Source organism: Mustela nivalis (genome assembly GCF_964662115.1).
Source record: "Mustela nivalis genome assembly, chromosome: 5".
NCBI lineage: Eukaryota > Metazoa > Chordata > Mammalia > Carnivora > Mustelidae > Mustela > Mustela nivalis.
Genome location: NC_139024.1, coordinates 18,043,424 through 18,067,321, shown reverse-complemented (window position 1 = coordinate 18,067,321; position 23,898 = coordinate 18,043,424).

The window sequence follows — 23,898 nt, the reverse complement described above, 5'->3', positions numbered from 1 at the left end:
AATAACTTACTTTATTTACTGGTACAGAATGAGGAACTAAACACTGTTAACAGGATAAGGTTAAAAATTAAAATTTGCCTTCTTTTTGAATAAAAAAAAGTTTTGTGGAATTAAAGGTCTTAATAAGGTATCATTACATATATAGACTAAGAAAAAGCAGAGACAATGTCTTACTTAACTGTGTTTAAAATAAATACACATTACCAGGATGGAAGAGATCTTACCTGTACTGCTGAAATACACAGAGAAGATAGAACCAGCAAGAACTATGGCTTACCACTTATGTGTAAGTCAGCGGTCTCTGAATTAGGGTGAGTTTACCATGAGATACAAATAATAAGCCATTGATGGGTGGGAAAAAAATATTAGCACTGATGCTCCATTTCTATATGTGAGTTTTACTGCTGAAGTGGTTTACCATTGGTAATGATCAGAAGCATATGTATACTCTACTCTTTTAAGTGTGAACTTTCCTTTTTGTCTTGACTACTACTATGCTGGAAACAACAAGGTGTTTCAAAATGGCAGCTCTATGAGACTATATACCACACTTTATTTTTGGGTCAGGATTCAGCAAGAGGGATGCATTTGCTCTGTCCTACAGGTTGCACTCTTAGAGCACTAATGCCCTACCTGACAAGTGTGTGTGTGTAGAACCTCTGAGGCAGCAAACATTGCATTTGATTTTATCCTAAAAATTTTGGCAAAGTTAATATCTGGGGAGACTTTTGGAATCCACACTACAGCAATGATGAAATCTTAGGCTTGAAAGTTGCTGCCTAACAAAGTGACTTGAAGTTTCAGAGTGATACTAAGAGGGAAAAATGGAGCCCTTCTGGTCAGAGGCAGGAGGTCTGTTTTAGGAACTATATCACTTTATAATGGAGTACTCTCTAGCATATTACAATACTCTGAAAATAAGTTATGGTGACCTGGAGGTTCAGTTAGAAAACAGAGAGCTAACTCATCTTGGTTCTTTTACATAAGATGGGAGAAAGAGGAATTCATGAGAAAAAAGAATCCTTTGAGAAGCTTCATATCAGACTCATCTGAAAAGTCATAAATAGATTCATACTTGACGTCACTAAAGTCAGTTTAATTGAATTTTGTCTCAAGAAACAGATTGTCTATATATAGGTGACAAATAGCTAGTGGTAGATGATTCAACTCATGTGGCCAAGTATGTCCTACTGGAGATCAGAACATTTCTACCATAGCAAGAGTAATGTGGGAACAAGTCTTTTCTTGGATGGATTTTGATGGATTTCTTGCTGAAATTTATTTTAAACTAAGAGGCAATTTCTAAAACAGCTTTATTTACATAAATTGCACATATTTGAAGTCTATAGTTTCATAAGCTTTGCTTTGTATATACAATAATGAAAAACATCACCACAGTCAAAATGCAAAGTATATTTTTACCCTTCTTAAGTGAGTATAAGAGTCAAGAGAAAGCTTTTAGAGGAATACATTTTATTTTAAGATTTTATTTATTTGAGAGAGAGAAAGAGAGAGTGGGGGCGGGTCAGAGGGAGAGGAGAGAGTGACTCTCCAGCAGACTCTGCCCTAAATGTGGAGCCCAACTTAGGGCTCGGTCTCACAACCCTGAGATCATGACCTGAGCCAAAATCAAGAGTCAGATGCTCAACTGAATACCTTTTAAAATGAGAAGAAAATTGGGCTCAGTCGATTCTTGAGGAATATTAATTTTAAGGAAGGGTGGAAAAAAGGTTGGGGACTGAGAATAAAAGAAATCAGAAGAGAGAGAGAGGGACTAATGGGGGTGAAAACAAATGAAAAGGACAGTCCCACAAGGGAGGGAGCACAAAAGTGAAAAAGATGTGAAATCTGATTAACTAAAGAATCACGAGTATCCACTCATCTAGCATGGGGAGGTTATTGTTCGGAAAGTTTTCAACCAAAGTGATGAGGATAGAAATCATAGTGCCAGTGGTTTTGTAGAAATAAGAGTCAAAGAATTGGTGAGCTTGAATGTAGATTATGCTTTTCAGAAACTGGGTTCTAAAGGTCCAGGGAATTACAGAAGTGAGAAAAAGGTTTAGGGTCCATGGAGAATTGAGGACTTTCTTGCTCTTTTTTATTCATCTCTTTTTAAGATGGTTTATAATTGTTCATATCTGTTGACTTCCAGAGAGAGCAAATAAGAAGATGGCACAGATGGCATTGAATCAGGGATAATAAGAGCATGAGGCAGATGAAGGAGAAAGGGGAGAAGATTCAGAAAACAATGCAAGGTTATACTTCAAGTTGGGGGATGTCTTGCTTCTGCTAAAAGATGAAGAAAAAAGGTAAATGTCTGTGTTGACAATTTTATCTTCTGTGTTTTCTTTCATCTCTCCTCTTTTGATTCCTAGTCAGTTGGGCAGACCTGTCTTTCTCTACTTAAGCCCGTTTTTACCTCAGACATCCCTATTTTTATAATTGGTACCACCATCAGTTTAGGATGAAAAATCTAGAAATTATCCTTAGTTTGTTCCTTTTCCTTATCTTTCATTTGCAATCCATCAATATGTCCTCCAGTGCAACCTTCAAAATAGGTTTTGAATTTAATAATATACAACCAACTCAGTTCAGGTCAATGGTATCTATCTTCTAAACTCCTGCTAAAGTCCCTTAAAAGATAGGGTGACTATATACTTAACTTCCTAATTAAAAAAAAAAAAAAGCATTTTGAGACTGATAAAAAGACGTTATTTATATTTAAATGGAACATTAGACAAAATCCAAGGGTCCCAAGCTGAATGGCCACTCAACTAATGGATGCCCTTCTTTCCACCCTTGTCTCTATACAGTTTGTTCTTCAAATGGCTGTAGGAGTGGAGAATAAACAGAGGGTGTTAGCACCCCTCCTCACTTGCCCTTGGATATAAACTTCCTGTAGACTTCTACTGGACGTGCAGTTAAAAGCAAACTCCAGCCAATAGCCTATAGGTCTTGCATGAGCTAATTCCTGCTCACCTTTTCCAACCCAACTCAAAACTCAAGCCACTCTGTCTCTTTTTAGTAAGTTATCAGCTGACTGTGTCTCTTACTTCCTTTGTGTACCCTGAGAATATCAAATTTCTTCCTGCTTCAGATGTTTGCTTTTGCTCTTTCTCCCTAGCATGTGTTTTTCCCAGCTCTCCCTATGGGCATCTCTCCCTGATATAAGTCCTGTCCAGTCTCACATGTCATCTCCCTAGAATGTTCCTTCTTCACTATACATGTAACACACTTTTCCTCTTCCACGTCCTGTCTGTCATCAACATCGTTGTTTATGTCCTTTGTAACACATGGTACAACTTGTAATTATTTAGTTTATTTATTTACTTCTTATTTGTTTTCTCTTACTGAAAAATAGTTCCATGGGGTCCAAGTCTGTATAAGAATATAAAATGGTGCACCTAATTTGGAAAGTGGTTTGGCACGGTCTAATAGAGTCGAACATAGGAGGCCATATAATCTAATTCCATTCCTAAGTATACATCCATTAGAAGTAAACAACCTGTTCATCCAGACATATACTAGAATTTTTATAATGGCACTATTTTTATTTTCTAAAAGGTGGTATTTATTTATTTTTCAGAGGGAGGGAGGAGGAGAGAGAGAGAGAGCGCGTGTGTATGCGCGCACACACGAGTTGCGGGAGGGGCAGGGTGAGAACCAGACTCCCTGCTGAGCAGGGACACCTCCCCTACCATGTGGGACTTGATTCCATGATCCTGGGATCATGACCTGAGCTAAAGGCAGACACTTCACTGACTGAGCTGCCTGGGTGCCCAGCACTGTTTTTAATAAGTCAAAACTAGAAGCATTATCAATGTTTCTTATAATACAATGGTAAGTACATTATGGAATATTCATTAAATGGAATACCACACATCATCGAGAATGACAAGACAACACACTATAGCCCTGAGAAATCTTAAGAGCGTAATCTTGAACCAGAGAAGCCATAGACAAAAGAATACAGGGTTTATGATAAAATAAATAAGCAAATAAATAAATAGTAAAAAAAGAAAAGAGACAGAAGAAAGGAAAAAGAAAAGGAAAAAAGGATTAAATGTTCAAAGTCCGTTGAATGAGGGACTGCAACAGCGTTTCTGGGTTGCTGATAATGCTCGGTTTCTTGCTTAAGGTGTTGGCTTACACAAGCATACTAAGTTTTTAAAAACCCACTGAATTGTAAACTTTTGAGCATTTTTTTTTGTAACATGTTCATTTTAAAATTTACGTGGATGTGGCAGGATACAGAGTTGAATTATAACTGTGCAAGGTGACTAACTGGAGTGATTGCCAAGCAGGGTATAGTGCCAAGCTAAGGCTGGACACTTGCAATGTGGTGTGGCCCAATGTGCACAGCTGTATGATTGTCTCCAGTTTCATTTCAGCACCTCCTATATAAGCATAGTGGAGGTGGGATGTTCCAGGCCTAGGATAGAGGGTTTTTTAATTTTTTTTTATTTTTTAAGAGCAGTGCCAGCAGAGGAGGAAAGGAAGTTAATGTTGTCAATAAGAGATACATTCATGTTGGTGGGTGTAACCTGGATAAGAAGGAAAATGGAGTTTTTTCATAGATTGAGGAGTGGTAGGGACAGAAAAAATGAAAGGTTTTACAGGCTTCAATTACAGCCAAAATAGGAATAAATAAATTAGACAATGGAAGGATTGGCGCTGATACAAGTGGAAACTTGCTGCTGAACTCTTTAGAGATGGAGTAGTTGTAGGTGCTTCCATGATCCAAGGTGGAGTTTGAGCTTGAGGGCTTATGGCAGAGTGGATACAAAAGTTAGCAGAGTTGAAAAACTAAAAAGACAAAACAAAACACACCTAAAAAAACAAAACTGTGAAACAAGCAACTGGACTGGTCTCCTGCATTGGCATAGAACTAACTCAGAATATTGACAAGAATTTAAGAGGACTGAAAGGCCACAGCATGGTGCTGGATAAACGTGGAGGAATGACTTAGAGGCTCATTCATGACCCTGGATTGTGGAGGTGAATGGCACGTTATGAGCAAGGCAGGTCATGTCTGTGGGAGTGGAGGAGTGAGAGTTCTTAAGTGCTCCTTCTAGAGATGGAGTGGAGCTGGGGAGTAGCAGAATGCTGGCCCCCTCCCTGATACATGAATTCTCTGTCCCTGTGACTTCACTGTCTTCATTGCAAAAAGCTGGAATTAATGGAAGAAGATGAAATTTTCAGCAGAAGCAAGGAACTGGGGGGAATGTTTGGTGAAGAAATGTGAAAGAGGGTTTTGTCTTATTTTGCCTTGTTTTGCTTTGCTTACCATGAAACATGGATTTAGAAGGAATGGATACAATTTTGGAAGGACAAAGTCCGTGAAAGCTAAGTAGGGAAACCAAGTGCATAGCTATATGAAAATGAGTGAAGGGCTATACTTTGGGTTCTGATTAAGGATGACAAGGATGTCAAGTGGTTGTATTGCTGTATTTCAGAATTCCACATAGCTCTGTTTAGTTTTGTGCCATTTCTACCGAGCCAGGTTCCAGGTGTTGTCAGACAACATATGATGCAGCTAGATGGACTATTCTTCAGAATTCCAACAAACTGTTCATGGGAACTCATTATAATGTCTCTGGAAACTTTGAGATTAAGATTAGAGAGGAAAGATAATTCAGTTCCTGGAACAGAAGCCTTCTTTGTAAATTGTAGTGATTTCAAGTGGATGGGAAAACTCCTCCTTTAAAGGAGCCAGAGAACTCTAAATTGTTCTGGAATTAACAATCCCTGGTACTGATTCCTGATTCCTTATTGAGATGGTAGCTAGTAGCTAAGGAAAGTTGTCTTCCCTAGGACTGCTGGAGAATGTAAACAAGGACTCTCCCATGGGGTGAACTGAAAGAAACTCTTAGAGAGAGAAACAAGGTGTTTCTGTGAGCAGCAGGTACAGTCACCTAGGAGAGAAAGTAAATGAGGGAGAAGCCAGGCCGACTCTGTGGCAACAGTCTCTATTTATCCCAAAGGGGTGGTTTCCTTGTTTTCAGGGTTGGTGGCATTTCCCCTGGCAACACTCATGTGTTGTTGCCCATCACCTCCTTTAAAGGACTTGACCAGCAGCTGGGAACTGAGAGGCTGTGAGCTAGTCCCAGGGGTGCAATCAGTGCCTTTCTACATTTAAACCAGATTGGATTGTGTTTGAGATCCTGTTTCGCCCTCCAAGTAGATGAAAGTGCGGCATTTCCTAAATAACCAGGGTCTACTGGTTTGCTATACAGAGGACCCATGTTTGGCTACATCTGGATACCCTGTAACAAAAGCCTTCTGGAATCACATGATTGAAATGATAAGGAGAAAAAAGAGTGAACTAGAGATTCAAAGTAAGGCATTAAGAAGTCTGACAAAGGCAGAGAATCAATGTAATATACTTGGGAGAACTGGGTGCTTATAAATGTCTCTAAGGCTCAGAGGAAAACTTTCCCTGAAAGTAAAACATTAAAAAGTGTGTGTGTGTGTGTGTGTGTGTGTGTAAAACACAACAAAAATCCAAAGAATGACTGACCTAAGTGTGTGTAATGAAAATGGTAAGCAGTATCTTTGGAAAACTCATTTATTATAAAAGTCAAAAGCATACAGGTTTTACTTGGTTGGGATTTCAAGTATTTGGTTATGACCAGATTGTAGAATAAAGGTAAAAGAACTTAGGGATTTAAAAAAGCATGAGAGATGGAGGGGGATAAATATCTCAGGGAGAGAAAAATTTGCAGTCTTCATTTTCTCCCGAGAGAAGTCATGCCCTAGAATCTCACTGAAGCGACTTCCATGAGAAACAAACATATTCTGAAGAATCCAGTAAAAATGTCTCCTCCCTCTTAAATCTCCTTTTGCTCTAGAATGTACTCTGTCTTGTTTTTTGCTTTGTAGGACTGAATTTAAATCAGTAAATAAAAACATAAGAATGTTAAAGCACTTCATCAATTTGAAGTATTTAATGAGATGTTCCAGGGTACTATAGCATGCTGTGGATGCCGGTTCAACTCCCACACTCAATTTCCAAGAGCCTAATTTATACTGTAACAATAGTTTGAGTTTCAAGGTAGCTATGGTGACCTTTTCTAACCCTCTGTTAATTATCCGATGCCCCAAATTTTCAATTTGGTATTAGGTCGTTCAGTTTTAGAAATAATTACTGCATCTGATCTCTGATATCAGGGGATATTTTCTTTCTTACGCCATAAATATCATGTAATTGTTTCTTTATCTTTGCCGCTTTAAACATCTACACAGTATCCATCTTTCTAATGGCTAAAAATTAAATATGACATTGTGTTTTTTATGTGCAAGGAGTTCAGCTATGATTAAGTGGCAAAGACTAGAAAATGCTCCCTTAGAAAAACCACTAACAAAGCATTATTTGGCTTTTCAGTGTGGAAAATGAATGTTGCATTTTATTCCTTTCCATCATCACCCTTAGAATTGCATTTTCTTGCAGTAGCACTAAGAATAATGCAAGGTCATTTCTAAAGTGTTTGCTTTTCTTAGCTTTGTTCACCTTTCCTCTTAGGGAGGGAGGTTATGTATTTGAATTGTGACCCAAATGTCACTAGTGTGTCCAGACGCTTCCCTTTAATTACTCAGGTGGACAGATTAAAAATAGAGTGCACAAAAGTTTACGGTTTTCATAAATGCATCCATTGTGACAATTTTCATTCTCCATGCCATCTAAAGGCTCTGTGCTTTTTAAAGCTAGTATTCTCTGAGTTATAAGCAAAACGGAACCACGGAAAAGTTAATTTCAAACGGAAAGTGGGTGAATGGTTTTCTCCTTACCATTACTTTAAAGAATATATCGAATAATTATATTTTATATTCTCTGGGCCTTCCTTCCTTTGCTCTGACATGTAGATAATGGATCTTTTCATGATGTAGAACACAGGGTCCGAAATCGTAGTCTACCATGTGGGTAGGTTCTTTGAAAGCACTACTTATCTGTAAACCTTGGCCTTGGTAAGTTTTCATTTTAATTAACCTGTGTAATCTGTTTGTGAAAACCAAATTTTCCCCTTCTTTTGCATTTTAATTATAGGGGGTACAAAATGTCAAGTTTTAATTTACTCAAAAGGGAACTAGGTACAATAAAGGCTCATGCTAAATGTGACAGGACTTTGCGGGAACCAGCTGGCTCCCTGTTAAGATTAGGGCTACCACAAATGGAAATGGTTTAACCCCCTTCCATACTCTCCAGTATCTCCAAATCAATACAGAAGAGCTTCATAGACGCCCTGATCTTACAAAAGAATGTCATAGATGATTTCTCCAGAGGATTCTTAATACGCGACAGTTACTAGTTATTTTTTCCTCACAGTTATAGTACCTACTAACCCATAAGCAGCTAATGTTGATGGGATAAGTCTAGTAGCATTAATATAAATCTGTGCTGAATAGTGGTTGAATGCAATGTCACTAAAATCACCTAAATCCTTATGATTCCAAGGAGCTCCAAATCTCCTTGAATATTTGTTATGTAAACAATATTGTTAAGCCAAAAACATTCTGGAGTCCTTTATATTTCAGATGTAAATGCTCAACTCACTTCCCTCTTTTGTTCTCAACCTTCTTTCTATTTTCCTCTTTTTGTGCATTATTCTTAATGGCCAGTAGTTTTTTCAAAACTTACTGGAGTGAATCCATCTTTTCACTGGGCTCTGACAGATAGGGAGGCTTAAAAAATGCAAAGTCTTCACAATAAGACATCTGAGGAAAATATATTGTCGATTTCCTTCTGAATGCCTCCTCCAGCATGAAGAGCCCAGAGTAAAACATTTCAAGTACAGCTTGGGAGCACACATATATTCAGCTGAAGACAGCTCCTCTCCCCTTTGCTCTGTGAGCATTTCGCCGAAGGCTTTGGAAGTTGGAAGCCAATATGACATTTTGACACAAATATACTGTTTTAGCATTTGACTCAGAATTTAGCTTGTGCTCTGCCACCATTAAACGTGTGAAGTATTTACGTGATGTCAAATTAGAAATGACCATTTATTTTTAATGATCTTTAGAAATGTGGCCATTTATTTTTAATGTTCTACCTTATTTCGAAAGACTGGATTCAAGTAAGTGTTACTTCCCTTAACCCAAATCCTTTTCAAACTGTATCTCTTTTATGTCAGAAATATTCAGGGATTTCAAAAGGAATTCCTTAAGTTGTAATAATATTCAATGAACCGGGAAATCATGTTACAGGTCGAGATGGAAGACTTTTCCCAAACAGAAAACCTTTGCCTCCCCATCGCCCATTTCTAGATATTGGTTCATGTTGGTAGAATCTTATGATAAGCATTCAGTTATCATCCTGTTACCATGCTTGTTAATGTTAACTCATACAACAGCACATAAGAATGATTTAAGGACTATAATAAAGATTTTTGAAATACAGTTATCACGGGAATGATCCCTCCAAATCAATGGACAACATTTCTTAACATTGAGTTCAGAGACAACTCATCCTATCCTAGAAGTATGCTGTTGCAATGTCAGTCTGCGAAAACATGAAGAAAAGAAAGCCAAATTATAAATTACATTTGTTTGGTCAGCCGTTTGAACTTAGCAAGACCACCAGGGGGAGCAAGTTACTGGTCAAAGGAAGTGATGTACGGTTCCAGACTCTTCATACAAAACTTAGTTTGAGAGAGCAAATTGCACCACAATTGGTAAGAATAAAAGCAAAGCAATGCGATTCAAAAATGATACCCTAGCTTTCTAAAATAATACTTTATAAAATCCTAATTGCTTCATTCTAGTTTCTGAAGTAGCTATGCCCATACCACGTAACTATTTTTTTCTTTGTAAATGTTTTTCTAGTGACATATCCTATCTTATGCAGCCCTTATGATCTGCATGCTGACAGCACTTGGGAAAATACAAATGACTACAAATTTAATAGCATAACACATGCCAGGTCCATATAATTATGGATAGAAAAAATCTGGCAGTAGACAAGTTCTGCCTGTATAAAAATATGCAATATAATTTAAATATGGGAGGGAGTCCTCAAAGACTTTACACTAAAGTTAAGGGAAAATAACTTTTCTATAGGAAACAAAGTGACTTCTGAATAACCTGTGAACAAGTACTCTTAAATCCTGTGACAGATTATTCAAGTCCTTCATGGAACAAGATAGATTATTCACAAAGAATTTTAACAACTGTTTATGAATTCATAAGTCATGTTAAACTACAAAATTAAACAGAAAGCATTTTGAGGGAAACAACTTGTATCAGAGTCATTATGAATATTTCATACTGATACTGAATAAAATAAAATCCTTATTTTATTTAACATGAGTCATTTACTAACTGATTACATAACACCAAACAACACTAATATAACTCCATTCTCCTGGGTCTAAGGTGAAAGGAAAACATTAAACACGTAATTACTCCAATATATGACTATATAATGTAAATGTTCTAAGAAAGCGCTGTGTGCAATGTGAGAATATAATAAGGATTCTAGCTTTGGTTAAATGCTTGGGGACGTCTTCTCAAGGAAATTGTAATGTGGTAGATACTAAAAATGTATGCTTGCCAATCATGGGAAGGAGACTGGGAAGAAGGAAGAATAATCCAGTTAGGGGGGACTGTATCCTTGGGAGAAGACCTTGATATATTTGAAGTACAGGTGTCTGATGGGTTTGGAGTTGAGTGATCAAGGGATGCAGGTGAGTGGAGGTGGAGATAAATTGTTACATTAGATGAATCTGTAAAGAGCTTCCAAGCCATGAGGAGGATTTTTAGATACTAACTGAATACAATAGGATCTGAAGGATTTCGTGCTGGAGAGTGATATGGTGGAGTGTGATATGGTCCAGATTGTATAATGGGAGGGTCACCTTAGCATATGTGTTGAAAGAATTAGAGTAAAAGTAAAGATGAAGCATGGAGAACGGTTAAGAGTCTTTAATGATGATCCAGGTACAGGATAGCGACGGATGGAATTAGAGTGCATATAGTAAACATGAATAGAATCACATACATTTGATACATGTTTTGGAAGGAGAGGCAAGAGGACTCAATGTTGAACTGACCACAGAAAATGATGGAGGAGGAAATGACAAGTCAGGAATGTCCTTTAGTGATACCATAAAGACTGGAAGCAAATTTTGCAGACGGAGATTAATAATTCATGTTTTCAAATGTTTGAATGTTCAAAAGTTTGAAATTGTTGTGAGTCACTCAAATCAACAACCAACATGCTAAGTTACTCATATAGTGCAGCCTCCACTCATAGGATTTTTGTGTTTGTGTGTGTATAATATATATATATGAAATAAGCAGTGGGATTGGACTGGGGACACAGGAGTCATTGACCTATAGATGGCAACTGAATTGAAGGCATAGGAGCTGACAAAAGAATGGAAGGTTAGATGCAGAGGGAGAAGAGAAGAGAGCCTAACCCTCAATGTTGAGAAGCCAGGCTATTTAAATAATCTGAATAAATGAGAGGCTTGTCACAGAGGTTGAGAAGGAGGTAGCATCAAGACAAAGGGAAATCTTAAAAAGCCAGAGAAAATATTATTTAGGTACTGAAATTTTTGTTGTGGAATGTTTTGTTTGTAATGAGATAATTTTATTTGACGGGAGCTGATGATTATGTTGACCACAATGCCAATATTTAAAGTTACTCTTTTAAATCAAAGTTACTACTTGATTGTATTTTCTCAGGGAACTACGAATTTCACCAGTCTTTTTTATTAGTCAGTTATGAAAATGTGTACTATTAAAATATCTTGAGCCAATATTCCAATGTTGTGCATCGTTTTGCTATTTAGAAAATAAGGTGAACTAAATACAATGCCTCAGGTCAATGCCCCTTGCTTCTAGACTCCTTTGAGGAACAATTCAGATTTGAATACCTATAACGGCTTTAAGTCCTGTGCCTTCCCTATGAACTACAGGACATGCACGCTGCCAGCAGTTTTTTGTTTTGTTTTTCTCCATTGCTGCTAGGTGGTTCGTGTTCTCACTTGGCTGATGGTAGGAATTTCATACTGTTGTTTAAACCATGTTTCTGTTCTCACTTTATTTGCTGCTTTACTTATTAGCAGATTCTTGACTTCTGTTTTTTTTACTGTTACGGTAAAAACTGTAAGAAATTGGCTAATTTCTCCAACTTTCCATAGATTTCTTTTGTGACGTTATCTTGGAGTTAGGTTGGAAGACTTTTCATCGTTATCCACAGAATATTGTTCACTTCAGCTGCTGTTACCCTGCCCAGGTGTGCCACACTCTTTCATATGAGCTAGCTATCTCTGTCCGTCTAGCTTTCACTCAGATTATCCTTTCCTTTATTTGAGTGCCTCAGCCCCTGGAGCTCAGGGCACAAATATCTATCTGCCTGTTTTCTATGTTTTTTTTTTTTTTTTTTTTCCAGTAGCTTAAAGAGGCCTGGTGAACAACATTAACATAAGACGTTCCTAAGAAAGCTGTGCAGACAATTCTGTCACCACATGTCTCTGAATAAGCTCAACTATACAGTATGGAATATACTGACAATCCCGTCAATGTATCACAAAGCCCTTGCATTGTGATGTATTCACTCTTTTTGCCCTCAAATCTTTATCCTGGTGAACTGTGGCTGTAAGTGGAAACATAGGAACTGGGAAACATTACGGATCTAATATTTCCTTTCAAATCCATAATGGATATGTCCAATATCTGATCCAGTGAATGAAATTTTTTTTTAAGATTTTATTTATTTATTTGACAGACAGAGATCACAAGTAGGCAGAGAGGTAAGCAGAGAGAGAGAGGGAGAGGAGGAACTGGCTCCCCACGTAGCAGAGAGCCCAATGCGGGGCTCGATCCCTGGGCCCTGGGATCATGACCTGAGCCAAAGGCAGAGGCTTTAACCCACTGAGCCACCCAGGAGCCCCTAGTTAATGAAAATTTAAATATGGAGTTTAATTTTGGTTTCATTTTAGCATGTCAGATGAACATATTAATTTTGACTGGGTTTCTCTAATTTGAAGTACTATCTTTTGTGTTGCAGGTAAGAGCTATAAATGAAGACTTTGACCCACTGAGCCACCCAGGCGCCCCAAATGAAGACTTTGGGTAGAAAAATATTTTCTTCTTAGGTTGGAACAAATTTGGTCTTGCAATTTTTTTCTTTTCTTTAAATGCAAAATTACTTAAGATGCCATCTTTGCTCTTAGGCAAACTGTGAAACACAATGTTGCACCAGTCTTAGCCACAAGGCTTTTCAAATAGCTCAGAAGCCTTATTCCTGACACGAAGTCCTAAAAATGAGTTTTGCACTCAAATTGAATTTTGCACATGCAAAGTTTGCCAAAGGTCTGTGTGACATCAAAGCTGAGGTAAAGTTCTATAAAACCCATGTAGACTTAACTATTTACCATAACGAAGTATGTTGAAAGATACTTCCTTCACCTTGCAAGGATTGTCAATAAAATAACATAAGCATCCATTTCTATGATATACCTAGACTACAATTAAACTTCCAAATGGAATGACTTGTTTGCTTAAAAATTTTCTGGTAAGACCTCCGTCATTTAAATGGTTTTGTGAATATGGCAATTATTCCTAACTCTGTCACAGCAAGTGTCCTCTTATTGGTCAGTATATCTGAAAAGGGTGGACAGGAAAGACACCTGACACCTGGACCAGGACCTGGTTCACCAGCTGAATTATGACAGAATTTCCTATGAATTTATGACATGATTATTTTATATTCTACAGGCAACTTTGTTAATTATGATTCTTAGAGAAGGAGGCTAGTATATTTGGTGTTGATAACAGTCAGTGTGATAAAAAGGCGACATAAGATGATACATTAGGGTTCTCCAAAGAAACAGAGCCAGTAGTGTGTGTATGTGTGTGTGTGTGTGTGTGCGTGTGTGTGTGTGTGTGTGAGAGAGAGAGAGAGAGAGAGAGAGAGTGGGGGGTTATTTCAGAGAAAGAAAAAGAGTTACTTATTTTAAGGAATTACACCCCATGGTTGTGGAGACTAGTAAGTCCACAGGGGAGTAGCAGTTTGGGTCCTGAGGTAGAAAGAGAGAGAGAGAGAGTCTTGTTTCTCAGGTCTTTCAACTGATTGCAAAAGGCCCATTTACATCATGGAGGGCAACTTGCTTCCTCAAAATTTACTGATTTAGATGTTATTTCTATCCCCAAAGACTTTCCAGAAATACGTAGAATGGTGTTTGACCAAATACTGGGTGCCATAGTCTAGCCAAGTTGTTAACACAAGAAATTAGCCATCGTGGATGTCCTCACAGCTTTTGAGATAGAAGTAAAGCATTTAGTAGTATTTAACAATAAAGCACACCTTTTTAATAAATCATTTGCCACTCAGTGTATTTATTCTGTTATCATTGTCTTATGACCAGAAAATTCAGATACATTCTGCAAAAGATTTAGTTAGAATCTTGCTGAGAGAAACTTATGTCCATATCTATATAGGAACTTCACTTGTTTTGAATTAATGCAGCCAGCCTGAGTCAACGCCTGAAATTTTTTTATTTTGGACATAAAAATTAATATCAGTTGAAAAGATTTTTTTTCTGTAGGCTAAGCTGGCTTTCTACTTGTGCTGCTACTGAAGTTACAAGTAAGAATCTGACAAACAACATTGAGAGGCGTGTGAGAAATGCCTTGGGTTTAGATCCAATTTACTGATACCCTATAACTAATCCGTTATATACTACATTTTCAAAGACTGGGAGCCTTCTGGCCTGGTTATCATTGATATTGAAATAGAAAATAACTAGAGAAGACAAGCTCTGTTATGCATAAAGAGAATAGAGAATTGAAAAAGACAGTGCATTTAAAAAGTATATATATATATATACCTTAGAAAGTATATTTTAATTATTTTGTTACTAATTTTTGTAAGCCATGGTTTTCAAGCTCTACTTATTTCTTAAATTTTTTTGGAATGCTCTTTGTAAGAATCAGAATATAAATAATAAAATACTGAAAATTGGAAGATAAACATTCATTTTTCATTGTTACTATCTTTTCTTCTGTTCTTTTTATATTCCCAATTCCTGTCATCTTGATACTAAAACAGTTTCAATAATATATAACTTATACTTTTTCATGCTGCTTATCAGAGCTTATTATCATAGGAATACTTTTTATTATATAGTGTCTGGCATATGTTAAAAAGATTTGTTAAATATATGAATAAGTTAATGAATACAGTTATAAACAATACCTGTTAAAATTACCATAAAAACTGTTTTAAGTTTGACTTATTTAATCAAGCAGATATACCATTATTACTTATTAATTTTCATATTATCCAGCATTTAGGCTATTTTAAGTATTTTCTCTTATGTATGATAATGTGATAAGCATCTTCAAATACAAAGTTTTTCTGCTTTCAAGTTTTTTTCCTTACATATATTTGTAGAAGTGATACTGTGAGCTCAAATATGTCAATATTTCCTACGAAAAAACTTCAATTTATCTGCTAAGGCCATTCAAGGCATGACAAATTATTTGTATTATAAAATCACAGGTCAAAAGATGTTTGTGTGGTACAAAATAAATAACGATTGTATGAAAAAAGACATACTTGCAGGAATGCAAAAAGGAGTGGAAAAATTAAAATATATATGCTGTATTCCTTTCTTTCTGATATTCCTCAGATAACTTAACCTGTACCTAGCTTCTGGGCTTTACAGACTCAAACTAACAACAAGAGACTTTAATAAAACATTTCAAAACTATGTATTTTGATTTAACTATTGCTTTGGCTTACCCAAACCACAGTTTTTCTTCATACGAAAATTCAATAGTAGTACTGAAGAGAGAGGTGAACAACGAAGTATGGTAAATACACACTGTGTAAAAATGATTGGTTTGGATTAAAGTATGATTTAGATTTACTCAACCAAGAATTCACAATCAAGATTACGGTGTTCTAGACATCGTCCGTTGTTCTTCCTTTGTGTTCATCACAAGACACTGGTCAGGGACAAACTGAATGCTAACATAGTGGCTGATGGATTCTTCAGGCCCCCAGTAAAGGTACATAATAATACAAGAGTGTAGCCTTAGGAGTTTTTGTTATACAACACATAGAAAATATTCATCCAAAATCATAAATAAATGGTCCAACTGCTGATAGGGTTGGAAAAACAATTTAAGGGCAGGTGCTAAAACTTGTCAAGCGAGGATACATATAAAATATCCTTTGTCACTTTTTTGTAGTATCAAGAGTGGGGAACAGCCTTGGTCAGCCACCTGACCACAGACCCAGAAATGTATTTGGTATGCTTTTGTTTTTCAATAGTTTTCTTATTTCCTGAGACTTTTCTCTCCATGAGGTGGATTCTCCATATTCCTGCTGCCCCACATAATCCCCATATTTCATGACTAACCTCTCTTTAGAAAATAAAAGCCAATACAAATATGACAAAATTAGGGAAGTTGCAAAGGTTTTAGGGACCTAAAAAAGTTTTGAGTGTCTGTTATTGGACTAAAAATAATTTTTTTGAAATATTTTATTTATTTATTGTCAGAGGGAGAGAGAGAGGAGAGAGAGAAAGAGCGAGAGCGCACAAGCAGTGGGAGCAGCAGGCAGAGGGAGAAGCAGACTCCCTGCTGAGCAAGGAGCCCAATGTAGGACTCGATCCCAGGACTCTAAGATCATGACCTGAGCCAAAGTCAAACGCTTAACTGACTGAGCCACCCAGGTGCCCCTGGACTAAAATTCTTGCTAATACTAGGTAGAGTTATAAATTTTCTTTTTTTTTTTTTTTTTTAAATTTCCTTATTTTCTTTTTTTTAAATGGTAGATTGTAAAATAGGAATGAATATTCATTGTTAAAAACTGAATGTCTGGACAGATATATATCAGTGATCCTCAAAATTTGCTGCATGCAAGAATCAGAAGCACCCTCAGGGCTCCACTCCAGAAAATGTGGCCCATGGACTGGGATAAGTTGTTAGACCTGCAGATTTCAAGGCTTGCTCTAGACCTGCTCAATTGTATTTTAACAAGATTCCCAGGTGATTCCCACATGTGTTAGATTTTGAGATATGCTGTGTGGTTCCATTTATGTGGAATTTCTTAAAAATACAAAATGATAGACACAGTAAATTAATGGTTGCCTGGATGGGGGTAGGAATGAGGATGGATGGTAAAAAGACACGAAAGATCCTATTAAGGTGAGGAAAATGCTCTAAAATTGATTTATAGGGATGGTGTCACAAATTGGTAAAATTTCTTCCTTTTTTTTTTCTTTAAGATTTTATTATTTATTTTAGAGAGATGGGAAAGAGAAAGACAGAGAGAGAGAGAGAACAAGCATGGGGAGAGGCAGAGGGGGAGAATCTCAAGCAGACTCTGTGCTGATCATGGAACCTGAAGCAGGGCTCGATCTCATGACCCTGAAATTATGACCTGAGCCAAAACCAAGAGTCGGACACTTAACCAAATGAACCACCCAGGCACCTCACACATTGGTAAAATTTCTATAAGTTATTAAGTTGTACACATAAGATGGGTGAATTATATAATATGAATAAACATGTCTCTGTAAAGAGAAAAAAGAAAAACATGGTTAAAATGGAGATTCCTGGTCTGATAGTAGACCCCATGTAATTCTGTCTAGCTATGGACCTCCAACTGAGAAACATTGACATAAACAGCAACAACCTAACCCCCACATCCACCTCAGTCTTCATCCCACCTCATTACTTTTCCTTCTTCACATGGCCTGGAGAAGTCCAGGATCAGTGCAAGTAGCTCTACACTTTTTAGTTGTTAGGCAATACATTCCCTAGTATGCTGGTACCCTTTAACTATATCTATAGTGATAAGATCTTTTCTACAGTATTATAATGTTGCAGTTGCATTGTTTAAAATACATGTCTTTATATACATGTACAAGTTTTTCTTTAGGATATGTACATAGAAGTAGAAATTGAATCTAACTGTATGAAAATTTAAAATTGTAATAAGTATTGTTAAAATGATCTCCAAAAAGCTAAACCAACTTACCCTCTACCAATATAGTATTAGAATGGCTATTTCTTCATGATGAATGATTAATAAATGCAATCAATATTTTCCATTTTGCCCTGGTGTTGGGCAAAAAGATATAGGTCATTATTTGAATTTGTAGTTTTTCAAATGCTAGTGAGATTGAGCATACTTTCATTATTTTTTCTCCTTCCATGAGTTGCTTATTTATTTTCCTTGCCTGTTTTCTTTGGGCTTATATGCCCTTTACTTATTTACTCATATAAACTATTTACTGTAGCAGACTAATCCCATGTTTCTTCTAAAAACTAATACTGAAAATTACCCTCCCAGTATTTTATTTATATTTCTGCCAAGTATATGGTGTTTCTTACTCTTGCAGCTTTAAAATATTTATATAATTACATGTCAGTCTTCATTTTTCTGATAGTTAAAGATATGACTTCTCCAAATGGGTATGTATTAGTCTCAATGGCATTTATTAATTAAGTATTCTTCTTACTGAGAAAAAATGATGAATTTGTTGAAAACTAAATTTCTATATATATCTGCACCTATTTGTGGGCTCTTTATTTTGTCCTATTAATGTACATTTATTCCTTGTCCAGTACAATTTCTATTACTGCTATTCAATAATGTATTTTATTATCAGATGGGACTAGTTTTCCCTCACCACTATTCTTCCACACATTTTTTTCTGTCCAGTAAAAAAAAAAAAAAAATCTTAACTGTCTTTCAAGAATAAACAATTGAATATCTCCCTATTCCAGCCCTTCCTCCTTTTCCTCTTCCTTCCTTTTTATAAAAATTTGCAGTTAATGAGGTAAAGAATGACATTCCACACATCCACATCCACAACTTTGTGGAAAAAGAAATGCTATAGAAAGAAAAGAATAAAGCCGTGTTTAGAAGCTTCTGTACGTCAGGCATCTCAGTGATAGCTATTCTCCAAGTAAGAAAAGAAAGAGAGGAATGAACAAAACCGAAAGAGAACCAACCTAAACTCCTGGTATCTCCAATACTTCTATATTATGATTTCCCTAAATGGCTTTGAACCTTTGGTGGAAGAATGTGGTGGGATAGCCACACTATTAAGAAGAATAAACAATCTTTCCTTTGTTTAGTCAATTAAATATACATGAGAGTGAGCAACAGAAATTGGGGAGCAAATCAGTTGAAGAATCACAATATTAAATAAGTGCTTGCTTAAATATATGGATAAATATGAGTAAGTGACCAGGTAGTAGCCCAGAACCTGAGAGATGCAAAAGTGATTTAGGAAGGTGAGCAGGGCTGTGGTGAAACGTTTTATTGACTCTTTCATGTGAGAGGCACTGGACATATTGGATATAAAGAAATATGAAATAATACTAATAATGTTTTAGGGAAACCATAATAAAATCTGAGTTTCAGTAGATAAACTATATGACTCATGTCATGAAATGTAAGATTTAGAACAAAAAATATTTTTTTGGCAAAACACTAGGATAAAATTAAATCAGACTTAAGAACATTAAGCTTTATTTCAGAAAAATTTCTAACACCCATGGGCATGCAGTTTCTAATAAATAGTTGTATTCAATGTTTGGTACAAAATCAGTAATTAGTTTAAGGTATAAATTTCTATTAGTGTGAGGCTTTGCCAAAATTTGCTATATTGAAAGTGTCATAGGACACTTTAATGTTGTCAATGTTAGAATTTTAGATTGATTCCTTTTTGAGGTTATTAATGTCATACCAGGTTTTATTGTTTAACTTTTTTAAGGGAATGATTTGATTAAATTAATTATAAAATATGTATTATGATGGAGTTCATTTGTTCAGTAATTTACTTGAATGTATGTGATTTCATACATTCCCTAAGTTTATTATGTAAGTAAAGTCATAATATGGAATTAGAGAATCTGAGTGCTTTTGAACTGAGTTTTCTGCATTTAACTTAATGTGATGGGGATAGCTTTGTTTTAATCTTTGAGTTAGCTGTCTGTAAATATTAATTGCAAGTACAATAAAATGCTTTACCATAAGCAAAAATCAGTATTGTGGAATTCTGAAGTTCTGAATTTATCTAAATATTCTAGAATTACAGACAAAGAAGTCTTTAAAGATTTTAAAGCAAAAATATTTGAATATTATCAAATATCCAGGGAGACTATAAGAACTAAAAATCTGAAATTAGATCCTAAATTTAGTAGATGAGATATGAACTCAGGAAAATTCAAAGGGCTGGCAACGTAAAATCTTGTTTTTAAGAAGGAAATATCCATTGGAAATCCAATTTACATTCAGGACATGTGAAGAAGTCTAGTGTTATTATGCTAGAGCTATGAGTTTATTTCTAGGCTATTTGATATTATAATTTAACCTATTTTAATGTGGGGGAGTAAAGTCTAAGACCAGCTCTAATCATGGGCTGCAGAAAGGAACAAAATACCCAAAGAATGCTGGCACCTGTAATTTTGCCTACAGGCCTAATACTTGGGCTGAGAATTTCCCAGTAATAATTAGAGAACAGGATTTGGATAATTCTCTTTGCTTGAAGTTTAGTCCAGAAAAGAAAGACTGAATGGCAGTCCCATCTGGCAGGCCCTCAACCTAGTACCATGCAATTAACTTTCTTTAGTCCAAATTCTAAGGAACCAAAGGGGAAAATAATATAATTCCTGGTTTAGAAACCATTATGTTATAGAAATGAAGTTTTAAAAACATTTCCTTCTGTTTGGATATGATGAACGTACTGTAATCTCTGAAGATTTGCATCTTATGTGTTTGATTGTAAACAAGTCACTGTAAAAAATATTGGAAAATATCTGTGGCTCACCTCTTCCAAATTACATATGTGTATATATAATATAAATTATACATATTTTGATATAAATATGTACCTATATATTATATATTTATATACAAATTATATAAGTAGATTACACCTTTAGACATATATATTTATAATATATAAATAATATATATGTATTATATATAATGCATACAAATATATAAAACAAGTATAGAAAGCATAACACCTGTTTTTAAATCTCACCTAAACGTATCAAATATTCAAGCATTAGGCTTGAATTAGACTTGAAAATATTTTAGTCAGAGGACTATACCAGTAGTTGAAAGTGAGAAATATCTTATACTTTCATTGCAATACCAATAACAAAAACATGACAGAAAATATTAAAATAAGGTATGACTTACTTAGTGAAACTTAAAACTGTCTGTAAGATAGGACAAGATGGAATTGGGAGGGAGACAAACCATAAGTGTCTCTTAATCTCACAAAACAAACAGGGTTGGTGGGGGAGGGCGGTTGGGAGAAGAAGGGTGGGGTTATGGACATTGGGGAGGCTGTGTGCTATGGTGAGTGCTGTGAACTGTGTAAACCTGGCGATTCACAGACCTGTACCCCTGGGGATAAAAACACATTATATGTTTATGAAAAATAAAAAAGAAATTAATAAAAAAAAGAAGAAAAAGGACAGAAACAAAGGAGCATCTGAACGATGGTATGCCAAAACCTCAAGCATATTTATGAAAAAGGAAAAAAAAGAATTAAAAAACTTGTAACTTCCTGATATGAATCTTGTATTACCTCTTGCATATTTACTTTTGTAAATAAAATCTTCGAGAATACGGGATCATGCAAATGAGGACTTCGTGGCCATTCTGAAGTTAGATACTGTGAACGTTTTGATTCTATTTTTATATAATTTATACACAAAAGAATGTATTAACTAGTGTAACAGGCTGGTGGCATGACATAAAATCAGCTTTCCTTAAATTAGTCTCCAAGAAGGCTTAGAAATGAGGTGTATGCGTTTACTTGAGCACCAGGAAACAAAGACTGTTTATCCGTCTTTAGGAGAATTGCGTTATACTTCCCACCCGGGGTTTAGTGGAGTGCGAGAACGGCTGCCCTGTAAAGCTGACCGGGCAGGTGTGCTTTTCTCTGAGGTTTATAAATGCCGTGGCTGACCTCTCATGCAGGGCCTGTTCAGTTTCCCCACAGATCCGTCGCATATCTTCACCACCTCAATGGTGTCAGCTCAAATGACTTCCCAACAGTCCCTGGTTTGCCAACAAGAAAAGGGGAGTTTATTTGCTCCATTTCCTTACTCAAGCATGCATCCGTGGTGAGTATGCAATCAGACTTTTATTTATTTATTTACTTTTTAAGGTAGAAATTTTCAGATATAGTGAGTTCTGCTAAGATTGCTTTGAAAACTCAAATTTGTTCCAACGCAACTGATAGATTAAGAAACAGTTGGGGACTAACACAATCATGCATTTGCCTATGTGCAGTCTTCCCCACGAGAAACACCAGATGAATGGAAAGAATACATCCAGCTGTATACACCAAAGTGAAGACATAGACCAAACACACATATGCACCTCTCGAGTACCTACCAATTTCCATGGGTCTAGGAGATTCTCCTCTACATCTCTAATTACAGCTTTCCCTCCTCCTTCAGATAACCTATTCCTCCATTTCACAATAGCTCACAAGATGAAAACCTTTTTATTGCTCACTGCTACCAGTAAACTTCAGGCATTTTTCAAGGTGTAGTACTATATTTATTGCAGCATTTGTGTATTTCTTTGCAGTTTGACCTGTTTAAAAATGCACAACGTCATGTTACAGCAGAACTAAATGTATTACCAAATGTAAAATGAACTCTAAAATTATTGCTTGTTATAGTGTGTTCCTGATTCTCAGAGTAAAAAGTGTTAGAAACTTTTTATGGGAAACTTGGAAAAAATTGATTGCTTCTCTTACAGGAGATTTTTCTAGTTTTTGCATTTTATAAAATTATTGTCATTACTTCCTGTTTATAATGTGCTCTCACATCTGTGCAGCTCATTGTCATCATAAATGGGCAATTAGAATCTTAAATAGTAAATCGAGATTCCCTCCAAAAATATTTTTAAAGTTTATTCAATCTTATTGAGGCATAATCTATTTCCAAAGAGATTTTACAAAGGCAAAATCCTGAGAAAACCTGTAAAGACTCCAAAATAAAAATAAATATTTGAACTGTTAAATATTTATGGCTGATTTATTAACATGCTACTCAAGGTTTTTGGATATACCACATAAATCTTTAAGTTTTTGTCTGTTTATTTACAACTTCAATGAGACCCATAATACTTGTCAGTTCCAACTACCATACAAGGATTTCTTTAAGTATGTATTACTTAATATTTAAAAATTAACTGAGGTTCTAAAATCAATTATCTAATTTTCCACCTTAGGAAACTAGGAAAAGAATTAGCAAATGCAATCCAAAGTAAATGTAAAAAAAAGAAATACTAAGATTTAGAACAAGCTTCTGGCATAAAATAAGTCCTGAGATGTAATGTACAACAGTGACTATAGTTAATATTACTGTATTGTATTTTGGTAAGTTGCTGAGGATGTAGATCTTAAAAGTTCTCATAAGAAAAAAAATTATAATAATGTATAGTGATGGATGTTAAAAAGACTTATTTTGTCTTATTGATCATTTTATAATATATACATATACAAAATAATGCTATATACTTGCAACTGATATAATTTTATATGTCAATTATATCTCTTTTATGAAAAAAAGGATTAGAGCAGAGAAATCAATAAAATTGAAAAGAAGAAATCAATAGAAAATATCAAAGGAAATCAAAAGCTGCCTCTTCAAAAAGATCAATAACACTGATAAGCTTCTAGTCAGATTAAGAAAAAGAGAAAGATGACACTAATATTAATATTAGAAGTGAAAGGCAGGACATTATTAGGGATCTTATAGGCATTAAAAGCATACAAAAGAAATGCTATGACCAACTCTATACCCACAAATTTGATAACCTAGATGAAATGGGCCAATTCATTGAAAGACACAATGTGCTAAAACTAACATAAGAAGTAGACAATCTGAATAGGA